The sequence below is a fragment of the Pan troglodytes genome, chromosome 23 (assembly GCF_028858775.2).
Source record: "Pan troglodytes isolate AG18354 chromosome 23, NHGRI_mPanTro3-v2.0_pri, whole genome shotgun sequence".
Taxonomy (NCBI): Eukaryota; Metazoa; Chordata; class Mammalia; order Primates; family Hominidae; genus Pan; species Pan troglodytes.
Genome location: NC_086016.1, coordinates 39,254,924 through 39,267,171, shown reverse-complemented (window position 1 = coordinate 39,267,171; position 12,248 = coordinate 39,254,924).

Below are 12,248 nucleotides of genomic sequence, written 5' to 3'. Positions count from 1 at the left end.
GTGTGCGCTGTTATTCATGGCAGCTTTCTCGTGGTAGCAAAAGGCGGGGAATCCTATCCTTCCTTCAACAGGAACTAATCAAATTAATTCTAGCAAGTCTACACAGTGGAATTCTGTCCATATAGGGGAAGCTCTTCATCAACGAATGTGGGACAAACTTCAAGGTAAATAGTTAATGGAAACCAACAAGGTGCAGGACAGATTGGGATGAGAGACAGGAAGTGGAGAATGCTTTCTTCCACTGGAACAGCTCTGGAGGGACATAGATACGTCAGTGACAGAGGTGGCCTCTGGAAGGGGAATTGAGTGCTGGGCAGATGGGCTGCAAGGTGGACCTGTGCCTTCTGTATTTTGGACCATGGGGATGCATTACATTCAAACGTAGTATGAAAATATTAAAATGTAACAAAAAAACTTTAAAAATATTTGTGGTCTAGGTCCCAGTTTAGGGGGCTGGGATGACTGTGTTGTACTGGGATAGGAGAGACTGCTGGATTCAAGAGGGCAATGGGGTGTCCCGGGTGGGGGTAGGAGGCATCTCCAGTAGGCAGTGGAGAGAGATCTGGGAACTAGCCTGACTGAAGCGACCTCAGAGGGTGTACAGAGAAGGGACTGAGACCGAGGCCTGAGGCGCAGGTGTAGGAAGCAGGGGTGGGGGGTGTGCACCTGCTCAGGGATGGGAGGGGCAGCTCTCATCAGCCCGTCAGAGAGTGGCCTGTGGGGCCCGCTGGGAGGGCCTCCTGGGACCTGAGGTGTGGGGCAGTGGGAGCTTGGTTCTGTTTGGTATCTGGGTGTGTCTGGGGCACAGAGCCTGGCTCTGGGGGCAGAATGCTGGTTTTCTCATCAGGAAAGTCCCTGATGGAGAGAGGGACCCGCATTCTTCATGGGGGATCATCTAAGAGAAAATCCTCTCCTAGAGGTAGGGAGGTGACTGGAACTGAAGAGTGGCCCAGGGCGGTCAGCCCAGGGAGCTGGGTTTGGGGATCGGGTGGGGGGCAGTCAGTGGGAGTTCCATCAGCTCCTCGGAATTTGACCTCAGAGCCACTCTGGGAAAACCCTGTCAGGCTGGGGACTCAACTCCAGCACCTGGGGACTGCCCAGAGCTGCCAGCCCTCCCTGTCACCTCTCTTGCTTGTGACACTGAACACAGGATGAACCCCAAGGCAGAGTGGACCTGGACGCAAACGTTCCCCAGCTCTGACTCCAGGGTGCCAGCCAGAGACACCCTAGGCATCCCCTCAATGTTTTCTTTCTTTCTCTCTCTCTCTCTTTCTCTCTCTCCCTCCCTCCCTCCCTCCCTCCTTCCTTCCTTCCCTCCCTTCCTCTCTTTTCTTTCTTTCTTTTCTCTTTCTTTCTTTCTCTCTCTCTTTCTTTCTCTCTCTGTCTCCCTCCCTCCCTCCTTCCTTCCTTCCCTCCCTTCCTCTCTTTTCTTTCTTTCTTTCTTTTTCTTTTTTCTTTCTGTCTCTTTCTTTCTTTCTCTTTCTCTCTCACTTTACTTTCCTTCCTTCCTTCCCTCCCTCCCTTTTCTTTCTCTCTCTCTTTCTTTCTCTCTCTCATTCTTCCTTCCCTCCTTTCTTCCTTCTCTCTTTCTCTTTTTCTTTCTCTCTCTCTCTTTCTTTCTCTCTTTTTCTTTCTCTCTCTCTCATCCTTCCTTCCCTCCTTTCTTCCTTCTTTCTTTCTGTCTCTTTTTCTTTCTTTCCTTCCCTCCCTCCCTCTCTTTCTTTCTTTCTTCTTCCTCTTTTCTTTCTTCTCTCCTTTCATTCATTCTCTCTCTCTCTTTCTTTCTTTTTCTTATTTCTACCACATTTTACTGAGTGCTAGGTCTGTGTCAGATCTGGGAATATAGTAAAGATTTTTAAAATGTTGGCTGCTATTTCAATAAGATTAAAAATTTTAGCATGATCTAATAATTCTAAAGTTGCATGCATTTGATGACATAACCTAAGGGTTTAAAAACAAAAATAAAAAGTGACAGAATTACAAGTAGAATTGACAAATTCACCACCATAGTGGGAGATTTAACATACTTTTCTCAAGAGCTGATAAATATAAGCAAGGTAAATATAAATTTATTTGTAATGATACGAAAGATCTAAACAATGCAATGAACACCTTTGATTTATTAGACACATAGGGAACACTGAATATATACACATTTATGAAAATAACACTCACCGTAGGTCATAGAGCAAGTCTCAACACATTAAAAGGAGTCAGTGTGACACCATCTGTATTCTTAGTCTGCAGTACCACGAGGTAAGAGAACGAGATAACAGCCTCTTTCCCCAACTCTTGGAAATTAACAATGCACTTTCAAATGACTCATTGAGCAGAACGGAAATCGTAATGAAAGTTGAAAAATGTTTAGAACTAAAACATAATAAAATATTACATATTAAAACTGCGGGTTGTGGTAAATTTTATGTTATGTCTATTTTACCACAATTAAAAGCAATGCTAAAGTAGTATTGCCGTAAGAACTTGTATCAGGAACAAAATAAGACTAAAAATTCGTGAACTAAGCATTCAAAACTAAGAAGTAAAGTAAGAAGATCAGAACAAAGCAAAAGAAAGAAAAGAAACAATAAAGATAAGAATAGAAATTAATTAAATGGGAAACAAATGTATAGTAGAAAGGATTAACAAGACCAAAAGTTGGCTCTTTGAAAAGGTGAGTAAAATTAATGAAACTGGGGAGCAATTGACTAAGAACAAAATTTGAAGGCATAAATAATCAATATAGGATAAAAAAAGGGAGATAACAGAAATTAGAGAGGAGAGATTCAAAAGATATAAAATAATACTGTGAATAGCTTTAGTAATGAATTTGAAAACCCAAGCAAAATGGGCAACTTTCCAGAAAAATATCTAAAGCATGACTCAAGAAGTAATAGTGGCCGGGCGTGGTGGCTCATGCCTGTAATCCCAGCACTTTGGGAGGCCAAGGCCGGCAGATTGCTTGAGGTCAGGAGACCATCCTGACCAATATGGCGAAACCTCATCTCTACTAAAAACAAAAAATTAGCCAGGCCTAGTGGCACCTGCCTGTAGTCCCAGCTACTTGCGAGGCTGAGGCATAAGAATCACTGGAACCCAGGAGGTGGAGGTGGCAGAGAGCTGAGATCACACCACTGCACTCCAGCCTAGGTGACAGAGTAAGACTCTGTCTCAAAAAAAAAAAAAAAAAAAAAAAAAAAAAAGGAATTCCAAATAGTCCTATACCCCTTAAAGAAATTGAATTAGTAGTTTAAAATCTACCCCTCTTCCCCCTCTCCCCCATAATTCTGAAACCAGGTCCAGATACAGAGGCCTTTATAAATTTTATAAAATATTTAAGGGAGAGATAATGTAATATTATCCAAACTGGCTGGGCGTGGTGGCTCACGCCTGTAATCCCAGCACTTTGGGAGGCCGAGGCGGGCGGATCACGAGGTCAGAAGATCGAGACCATCCTGGCTAACACGGTGAAAACCTGTCTCTACTAAAAATACAAAAAATTAGCCAGGCGTGGTGGTGGGCGCCTGTAATCGCAGCAACTCGGGAGACTGGGGCAGGAGAATGGAGAATGGTGTGAACCTGGGAGGTGGAGGTTGCAGTGAGCCGAGATCGTGCCACTGCACTCCACCTGGGTGACAAAGCAGGACTCTGTCTCAAAAAAAAAAAAAAAAAAAAAAGAGATAATATTACCAACTCTCATAATGAAACTAGTATAACCTTGATGACAACAACAACAAAAAAAGACAAAGACAATGTAAGGAAAATGGCCGATCTCCCCACCCTACCTGTAAATATTAGCAATTTCAAGCCAGCAATACACAAAAGGCGATGCATCATGACTGACTGAGTGAGGGTGTGATTGAAGCTGCTGTAACAAAAAGATCTGAAAACGCAGTGGCTTAAAGAAGCAAAAGTGTATTTCTCTCTCAGGTCTCGAGCTGAGTGGTCTGGCTCTATGTTGCCCCCACATGGTTCCAGGATTGTTCTGGCGTTTTTATTTCCTACTCCGTGGGGAGAGGGGAAAATGCTGTACAGGATAAATGGTTTAGCTTCCAAGGAGATGATGCAGAAGTTGCTGACATCACTTCCATTTGCACCTTTTTCCCCCAGACATGATCATAGGGCCCACTCTGCTGCAAGGGAGACTGAGAAATGTCTTTAGCTGGGTGAACGTGTGGCTAGCCCCATTGCTGGGATCTCTGTTATTAAAAAGAAGCAGAGAACGGTTGCTTAGGGATACCCAGCAATAGTCCCCATATTAACTAAATTAGACCTATCTGGGAATGCAAGGAGAATTGGACATCAGAAAATGTATTAATATAATTCACAACATTTCCATGGGTACAGAAAAAGACATTCAATCAAATTAAACGCTTAATAATGATAAAACCAAACTGCCGTTTCTAAGAATAGTAGGGAAACTTCTTTCAGTGACAATAATATCCACCAAAAGCCTGCAGTAGACATCAGGTTCAGTGGTGAAACATTAGAAACAGTCTCTTTAAAATCAGAAATAAGACAAGGTTGCCTGCCAGCACTGATTCCCTTCAGCCCTGTAATAAAAGATCTAGACAAGCCAAGGAACTAACGTTACAAAAATTGGGAAGGAAGAAATAAAACTGTCACTTTTCATAAATGATAAGACTGTCTATAAAGACAGCTGTAGACTTGTTAGGAGCAAAATCTTTACATAAATTAGAATGAGAATTTCCATCCAGGTTTCTATATAAGTTCAATATACAAAATGTGACATTTTCCCTACGTATGGGCAACAAATAGAAAATTCAATTTAAAAAATATTAGTTATAATGGCACTGAAAGTAATAAGGTATCAAGGAATGAATCTTTCAAAAAATGTGCATGACCTTTCCGGGGGGAAATTATAAAACTTAATTGAAAGATATAAAGAAGCAATATACCATGTTAATGGACAGGAAGACTCGATATATAAAGATGTCACTTCTCCCCAAATTCCTCTAGAAATTGAATACAATTCTAATCAGAATCCTCACACAGTTTTTCTTGGAACTTGACAAGCTTATTATGAACTTTATATGAAATAGCAGAGTGTCAGTGGTAATGATAACAATTTTGAAAACATTCAAGAGTGGATGATTTGCTCTGCTGGGTATAAAGATCTGATATAGAACTTCAGTAGTTGGCTGGGTGCAGTGGCTCACGCCTGTAAGTAATCCCAGCACTTTGGGAGGTCAAGGCGGGCAGATCACCTGAGGTCAGGAGTTCAAGACCAGCTTGGCCAACATGTGAAACCCTGTCTCTACTAAAAATACAAAATTAGCTACATGTGGTGGCAGGCGCCTGTAATCTCAGCTATTTGGTTGCTGAGGCAGGAGAATCACTTGAACCTGGGAGGTGGAGGTTGCAGTTAGCCGAGATGGTGCCGTCGCACTCCAGTCTGGGCAACAGGAGCGAAACTCCGTCTCAAAAAAAAAAAAAAAAAAAAGAACTGCAGTAATTGAGGCAGTGTTTTACTGGCTTGAGGGTGGACCAAGAGTCCAATAGATGGAGAGGCTAGGAAAAGACTCATGCACTTATAGACTCTTGACATGTGATATGGTTTGGATCTGTGTCCCCATCTAAGTCTCATGTCAAATTGTAATCCCCAACAGTGGAAGTAGGGCCTGGTGGGAGGTGATTGGATCATGGGGGCGGAGTTTGCATGAATGGTTTAGCACCATCCCCCTTGGGTACTGTATAGTGAGTGAGTTTTTGTGAGATCTGGTTGTTTGAAAGTGTGTGGCACCTCTCGCCCCCTTGGTCCTGTTCTTGCCATGGAAGACGCCTGTTTCCACTTTGCCTTCCACCACGAGGCCCCCCCAGAAGCAGATGCCACCATGCTTCCTGTGCGGCCTGTGATACTGTGAGCCAATTCAACCTCTTTTCTTAGTAAATTACCCATTCCCAGATATTTCTTTATAGCAGTGGAACTGTGAGATGCGAGATGGCTTGACCACAGCTTACTGGGCAAAAAGCAGGCAGAGCTACTCAATAAATGGTTCTGGAGCAATCGGTCATGGAGATAATGATGTTAAATACATATCACACAGGCCAGGTGCGGTGGCTCACGCCTGTAATCCCAGCACTCTGGGAGGCCGAGGCGGGCAGATCACCAGAGGTTGGGAGTTCGAGATCAGCCTGACTAACATGGTGAAGCCCCATCTCTACTAACTATACAAATTTAGCTGGGTGTGGTGGCACATGCCTGTAATCCCAGCTACTTGGGAGGCTGAGGCAGGAGAATCGGTTGAGCCCCGTAGGCAGAGGTTGCAGTGAGCTGGGATCATGCCACTGCACTCCAGCCTGGGCGACAGAGTGAGACTCAGTCTCCAAAAATAAAATAAAATACAATAATAAAAAAATACATATCACACAAAAACTAAAAACAGTCAATAATCTCACCACACCCTAAATTCCGTCTGAAGTGTGTAAAGACCTACTCATATTTATTTTCTTTTTTCTTTCTTGAGACAGGGTCTCACTCTGTTGCCCAGGCTGGAGTACAGTGGTGGGATCATGGCTCACTGCAGCCTCGACCTCCCAGGCTCAAGCGACCTGCCCACCTTAGCCTCCTGAGTAGCTAGGACTACAGGCATGCACCAACACATCTGGCTAATTTTTGTATTTTTTGTAGAGATGGGGTTTCACCATATTACCCAAGCTGGTTTCAAACTCCTGGGCTCAAGTGATCTATGTGCCTTCATCTCCCAAAGTGCTGGGATTGCAGGCATGAGCCACTGCACCTGACAAGACCTGTTTATGAAAAGCAAAACTTTAAAAGAAAATGAGGATATTCGTCTTCATGAAATTGGGAGAAGGAAAGGAATTTTTAAGTAAGATTCACTCCAAAAAACACAAGTCATTATGATGCAGGGCAGGTGAGCCTCCAAACTGGGGCTTAGCTTTGGAAGGTTCTTGGGTTCTCTCAGGAAGGAATTCCGTGCTGAGCCGATGGTGGAAGGAAACAGCTTTATGGAAGTGGCAGTGTTACAGCTCCGCGATCGCCCCTGCAGAGTAGGGCTACCTGACGGGCAGTGTACTGAGAGCAGCAGCTCAGGGGCAGTTCCACAGTCATATTTATACCCATTTTTAGTCACATGCAAATTAAGGGGTGGGGTATTTAGAACTTTCTAGAAAAAGGGTGGTAGTTTCCAGGCTGTTGCTATGGAAAGGGGTGGTAACGTCCGGGTGTTGCCATGGCAATGGTAAACTGACGTGGCACTGGTGGGCATGTCTCATGAAGAGGTGCTTTCACCTCGTCCCCATTTCTGCTAGTCCTCAGTCTGGTCTTGAGTCAAGCCCTGCCTCCTACCTCAATTAGGAGAGAAAGTGGAAATTTGACTACATGCAGATAAAAATTGTGTCTATTAAATGTCACAACATATTAAAAGACATCCCACGGACTGGAAGAAAGTATGAAATGCCTCTAGCAATTCAATTGGAAATCAGAATATGCAAAGAGCTTCTCCAAATAAATGTAAGAGAAAGATAAATACTGGGCCTGGCACAGTGGCTCACGCCTGTAATCCCAGCACTTTGGGAGGCAGAAGTGGGTGGATTACCTGAGGTCAGGAGTTTGAGACCAGCCTGGCCAACATGGTGAAACCCCATCTCTACTAAAAATACAAAAATTAGCCGGGCATGGTAGCGTGTATCTTTAATCATAGCTACTCAAGAGGCTGAGGCAGAAGAATCGCTTGAACCTGGGAGGCGGAGGTTGCAGTGAGCCGATATCACGACATTGCACTCCAGCCTGGGCAACAAGAGTGAAACTCCATCTCAAAAAATAAAATAATAAAATAAAATTAAATAAATAAATAAAATAAAATAGATAAATGATCCAATAGAGAAATGGAGAAAAGTGAAGAAAAAGCAATTTATGGAACAGGAAACACAAGGTCCAATAATCACTTACAATGATGCTTAATACAACTGGGAATCAGTTAATATAAATTAAAACCTCAGTGAGATGCCAATTCACACCCATCTAGCTGGCAAAAGTATGAAGTCTTACAGGCCAAGCATGGGCTGGGAGTAGACGAGGAGGCCCCTGGAGATGGGCGTAGCACTGTCCATTGAAGTGCAAGATATGTGTGTGTATGCTAAACCTCACACAACAGTCCAGGAGCACACGGATGTTCACAGCAGAATCGTTTGTAGTGCAAACATTGCAAGCCACTTACAAATCCTGGCCTGGGAGATGTAGGCTGCAGTGAGCCATGATTGCACTCCAGCCTGGGCAACAGAGTGAGACCCTGTCTCAAAAAAGGAAAAAGGAAATAAATATGAGTAGGTCTTTACACACTTTGGACAGAATTTAGGGTGCGGCGAGATATTGACTGTTTTTAGTTTTTGCGTGATATGTATTTAATGTCATTATCTGCATGAATTGGATAAATAACATTTCAATACATTCATATACTGGAATATTTACCAGAAAAATAACTAAACTGGAACTCTAAGTTGAACATTTCCCAGCACACTGCTGGGTGGGACTGTGCCTCCCAAATTCGAAGGCCTGTGGTAAGGAGGAGGGAGCTGACTGACCCTGAGTGGCCCCAGAACAAGAGATAGCACCTCTATGAGGACAATCCAAGGGAAGTACTTGGGCTGAAAATGAGGAAGGGTTTTCTAACAGGCCAGGCTAGCCAGGAGTGAAAGAGACTGCCCCTTAAGGGAATGAGCTCCCTGTCATTGAAGGTATGTAAGCAGGGACTGGGCAGCTGCATCATGGGCAGTGAACCAAGCATTGTCTATCAATGGCACAAGGGTGGGTTGAATACAGATGGCCTTAGGCCCCTTCTAACTAAGCATGCCCAGAGGCCTCGTGGTTCTGTGATTCAGTGAGTTTGCAAAGTCAAAAGAGGATGGGACTAAATGAATAACCAAATGTGACACATCCCTGCAGTGGGACACTACTCACTAATAAAAGGGACAGACACACCATGACACATGTAACAACAAGATGAATCTCGAAAATATGCTGTGTGAAAGGGCCTTGGATGAGACGCCACACCGTGTGATGCCGTTTATGTGAAATCCTAGAAAACGCAAAGTAATCTACAGAGGCAAAAAGCAGATCGGAGCTTGTGTGTGTGAGTTGGGCGGTGGCTGGGGGGGTGGGGAGAGAGAAACAGAGGGAGAGGTGGGCTGCAGGGGGGTGCAAGGAAGCTTTTCAAAGTGATGGAAGTGTTCTGTGATGTTCTGTATCTTGGGAGGTTCCATGGGTGCATATATCTGTCAAAATGGATGGAATTATATGCTTTAAATGGATCACTTATTGTATTCAAATTATACTTCCACATAGATACTTTTTTTTTTGAGACGGAGTCTCCGCTCGGTCGCCAGGCTGGAGTGCAGTGGTGCGATCTCAGCTCACTGCAACCTCTGCCTCCCCGGTTCAAGCCATTCTCCTGCCTCAGCCTCCTGAGTAGCTGGGACTATAGGTGTATGCCACCATGCCCAGCTAATTTTTGTATTTTTAGTAGAGACAGGGTTTCACCACGTTGACCAGGATGGTCTCCATCTCTTGACCGCGTGATCTGCCCACCTCGGCCTCCGAAAGTGCATATGGATACTTTTAAAAAAAGAACTAAAAGGCGAGGAGGGCTGGAGCAGAGGTCAGTGCCGCTGCATCATGGACTTGGTCACGTAGACTTGGGCCTGACTGCTGTCGTCCAAGTGGCTTCACTCCTCCATCTGGCCATCCTGCCAACCCTGGCCTGTCCACACAATCCCAGGACCACCTGCAGATGGGGGGCATTCCCAGAGAGTGGCTCCAGGGCTCCTGTGTCATTCTCGGTGTGGGTGAGAGTGCTTCAGGGATAGCTTTCTGTTCTTCCATGTTTTGTATTCACTACAGTACCAAGCCCAGAGCTGGGTATTCAGGTGGTGTATCATTGATGCATGCAGAATGAAGGAGAGAATCAATGGCTTAAGCTAAGGAGAATTTTTGCTTGGGCTGCCCTGGAGAAGTGGCTTTCTTGGGAGGGAGGGCAGTTGCAATTTTAGGACCGTCATGGCCATGTACAGTTGAGTGGGTTGTGTACTGCAAAAAAAAAAAAAAAAAAAAGGCCGGGCGCGGTGGCTCATGCCTGTAATCCCAGCACTTTGGGAGGCCAAGGCGGGTGGATCACGAGGTCAGGAGATCAAGACCATTCTGGCCAACATGGTGAAACTCTGTCTCTACTAAAAATACAAAAAAAATTAGCTGGGTGCGGTGGCACGCGCCTGTAGTCTCAGCTACTCGGGAGGCTGAGGCAGGAGAATTGCTTGAACTCGGGAGGCGGAGGTTGCAGTGAGCCGAGATCACGCCACTGCACTCCAGCCCGGCGACAGAGCGAGACTCTGTCTCAAAACAAACAAACAAATAAACAAAACAAAACAAAAAACAATCTCTGCTCTAGTGGGTGAACGAAGGATAAAACTCAGTATCTACACTGCTTTCCAAGTCAGGTGGCTGCACCCATTGGCTGTGCATTCCTAAAGAAGCGCATTATTCTTTTCTCTTCCCTTTTTTAAACAAAAAAATGTTTTATTCTGGAAGAATTTTAGATGTACAGGAAAGGTGCGAAGATAGTAGGAGTGTTCACATACATTTTCACCCAGTTTCTCTCTATGCTAACATCATTTGTGTAACCACGGTATATTTGTCAAAACTAAGAAATTACTATTCTTAACAATACTATCAAAAATTTCAGACTTGATTTGGATTTTACTACTTTTTCCACTGATGTTCTTATTTTATTTTATTTTTTTGAGACGGAGTTTCACTCTTGTTGCCCAGGCTGGAGTGCAATGGTGCGATCTCGGCTCACTGCAACCTCTGCCTCCCAGGTTCAAGCAATTCTCTGCCTCAGCATCTTGAGTAGCTGGGATTACAGGTGCCCGCCACCACGCCTTGTTAATTTTTTGTATTTTTAGTAGTGACGGGGTTTCACCATATTGGCCAGGCTGGTCTCGAACTCCTGACCTCAGGTGATCCACCTGCCTTGGCCTCCCAAAGTGCTGGTATTACAGGCGTGAGCCACCACACCCGGCCTGATGTTCTTTTTTTTTAAAGCTAATTTAATCGTTTAAATTGCTTCAAGAAGCTGCATGTATAGATGAAACACTTGTTTTTTTTTCCCCCTTCAAGAACTAGAAATGAATTCTTTTAAAAAATTTATTAAAATTTTTTAATTTGTAATTGACACATAATAATCGTACATATTTATGGGGTACAATGTGATGTTCCAATGCATGTATACACCGTATAATGATCAATCAAATCCAGGTAATTCCCACATCCATCACTTTTAATATTTATCATTTCTTTGTTGCGACATTTGAAACCTTCTCTTCCAGCTGTCTTGAAATATGCACGAGATTGAGATTTGCTGCAGTCACCCCACTGTGTAACAGGACACCAGAACTTACTCCTTCTGTCTCACTGAAGCTACACGAATGTTCTTTTTCTGTTCCAGGTTCTAATCTGGGGTACCGTACTGCATTTAATACATTATTATTATTATTACTATTATTATTTAAATTAACACAGAGGTTGCCCTGTGGACTAGCAGTGGATGGAAAAAGAAAGGGGCATAGAGAAGTATCCAGAACAAAGTCCTCAGGTGGCCTGTGAGGGAGGAAGCCCCAGGGTGGTCACGGGGCACACCTGGCCTCTCTGACCCACAGTCTCAGCACAGCGTATGCAAAGTGCAGAGGAAGGACACCGGTTTGCTGGTAGCTTTAACAGTTGACTTGCCCAGCGCTTGAGGAAGTTGCATTTCCCTTTCTGTAAAAGTCAATGTTGTGAACCCGGTAACTTGTGTGAATTGCTCTGAAAAGGTTCAGCCTCTGGGTGCCTGGTGGGAATCCTGCACTCTGCCAGCCAGCAGGCCCTGGCCCTCCGCACCCTCCTTTGGGGTTCCTGGCTTGTCCTGAGTGACGAGTCCAGGGTGGGTGACCAGTGGCTCTTCCTCTCCCCGCCCCTCCGTCCCTTCCCCCCGGAGCTGGAAAGGTGTGTGGGTGGGGAGTGATAGCAATGAACAGTGAACTTGGCGCCAGCTGGGGTGGTCAAATATTCACCCGAGTCCACGTGGAGAGCCCTCGTGGCGAAGGGAGCGCCCTGCGAGCTGCAGAACTCAGGTTTTGTCCCTTCAAACAGCAGCTGGAGCCAATAGCTGCAGCTTGGAGAAGAGCTTGGAGTCACCTGAGCCTAGGGCTGGTTTCAGGCTAGGTGGTCAAATGAC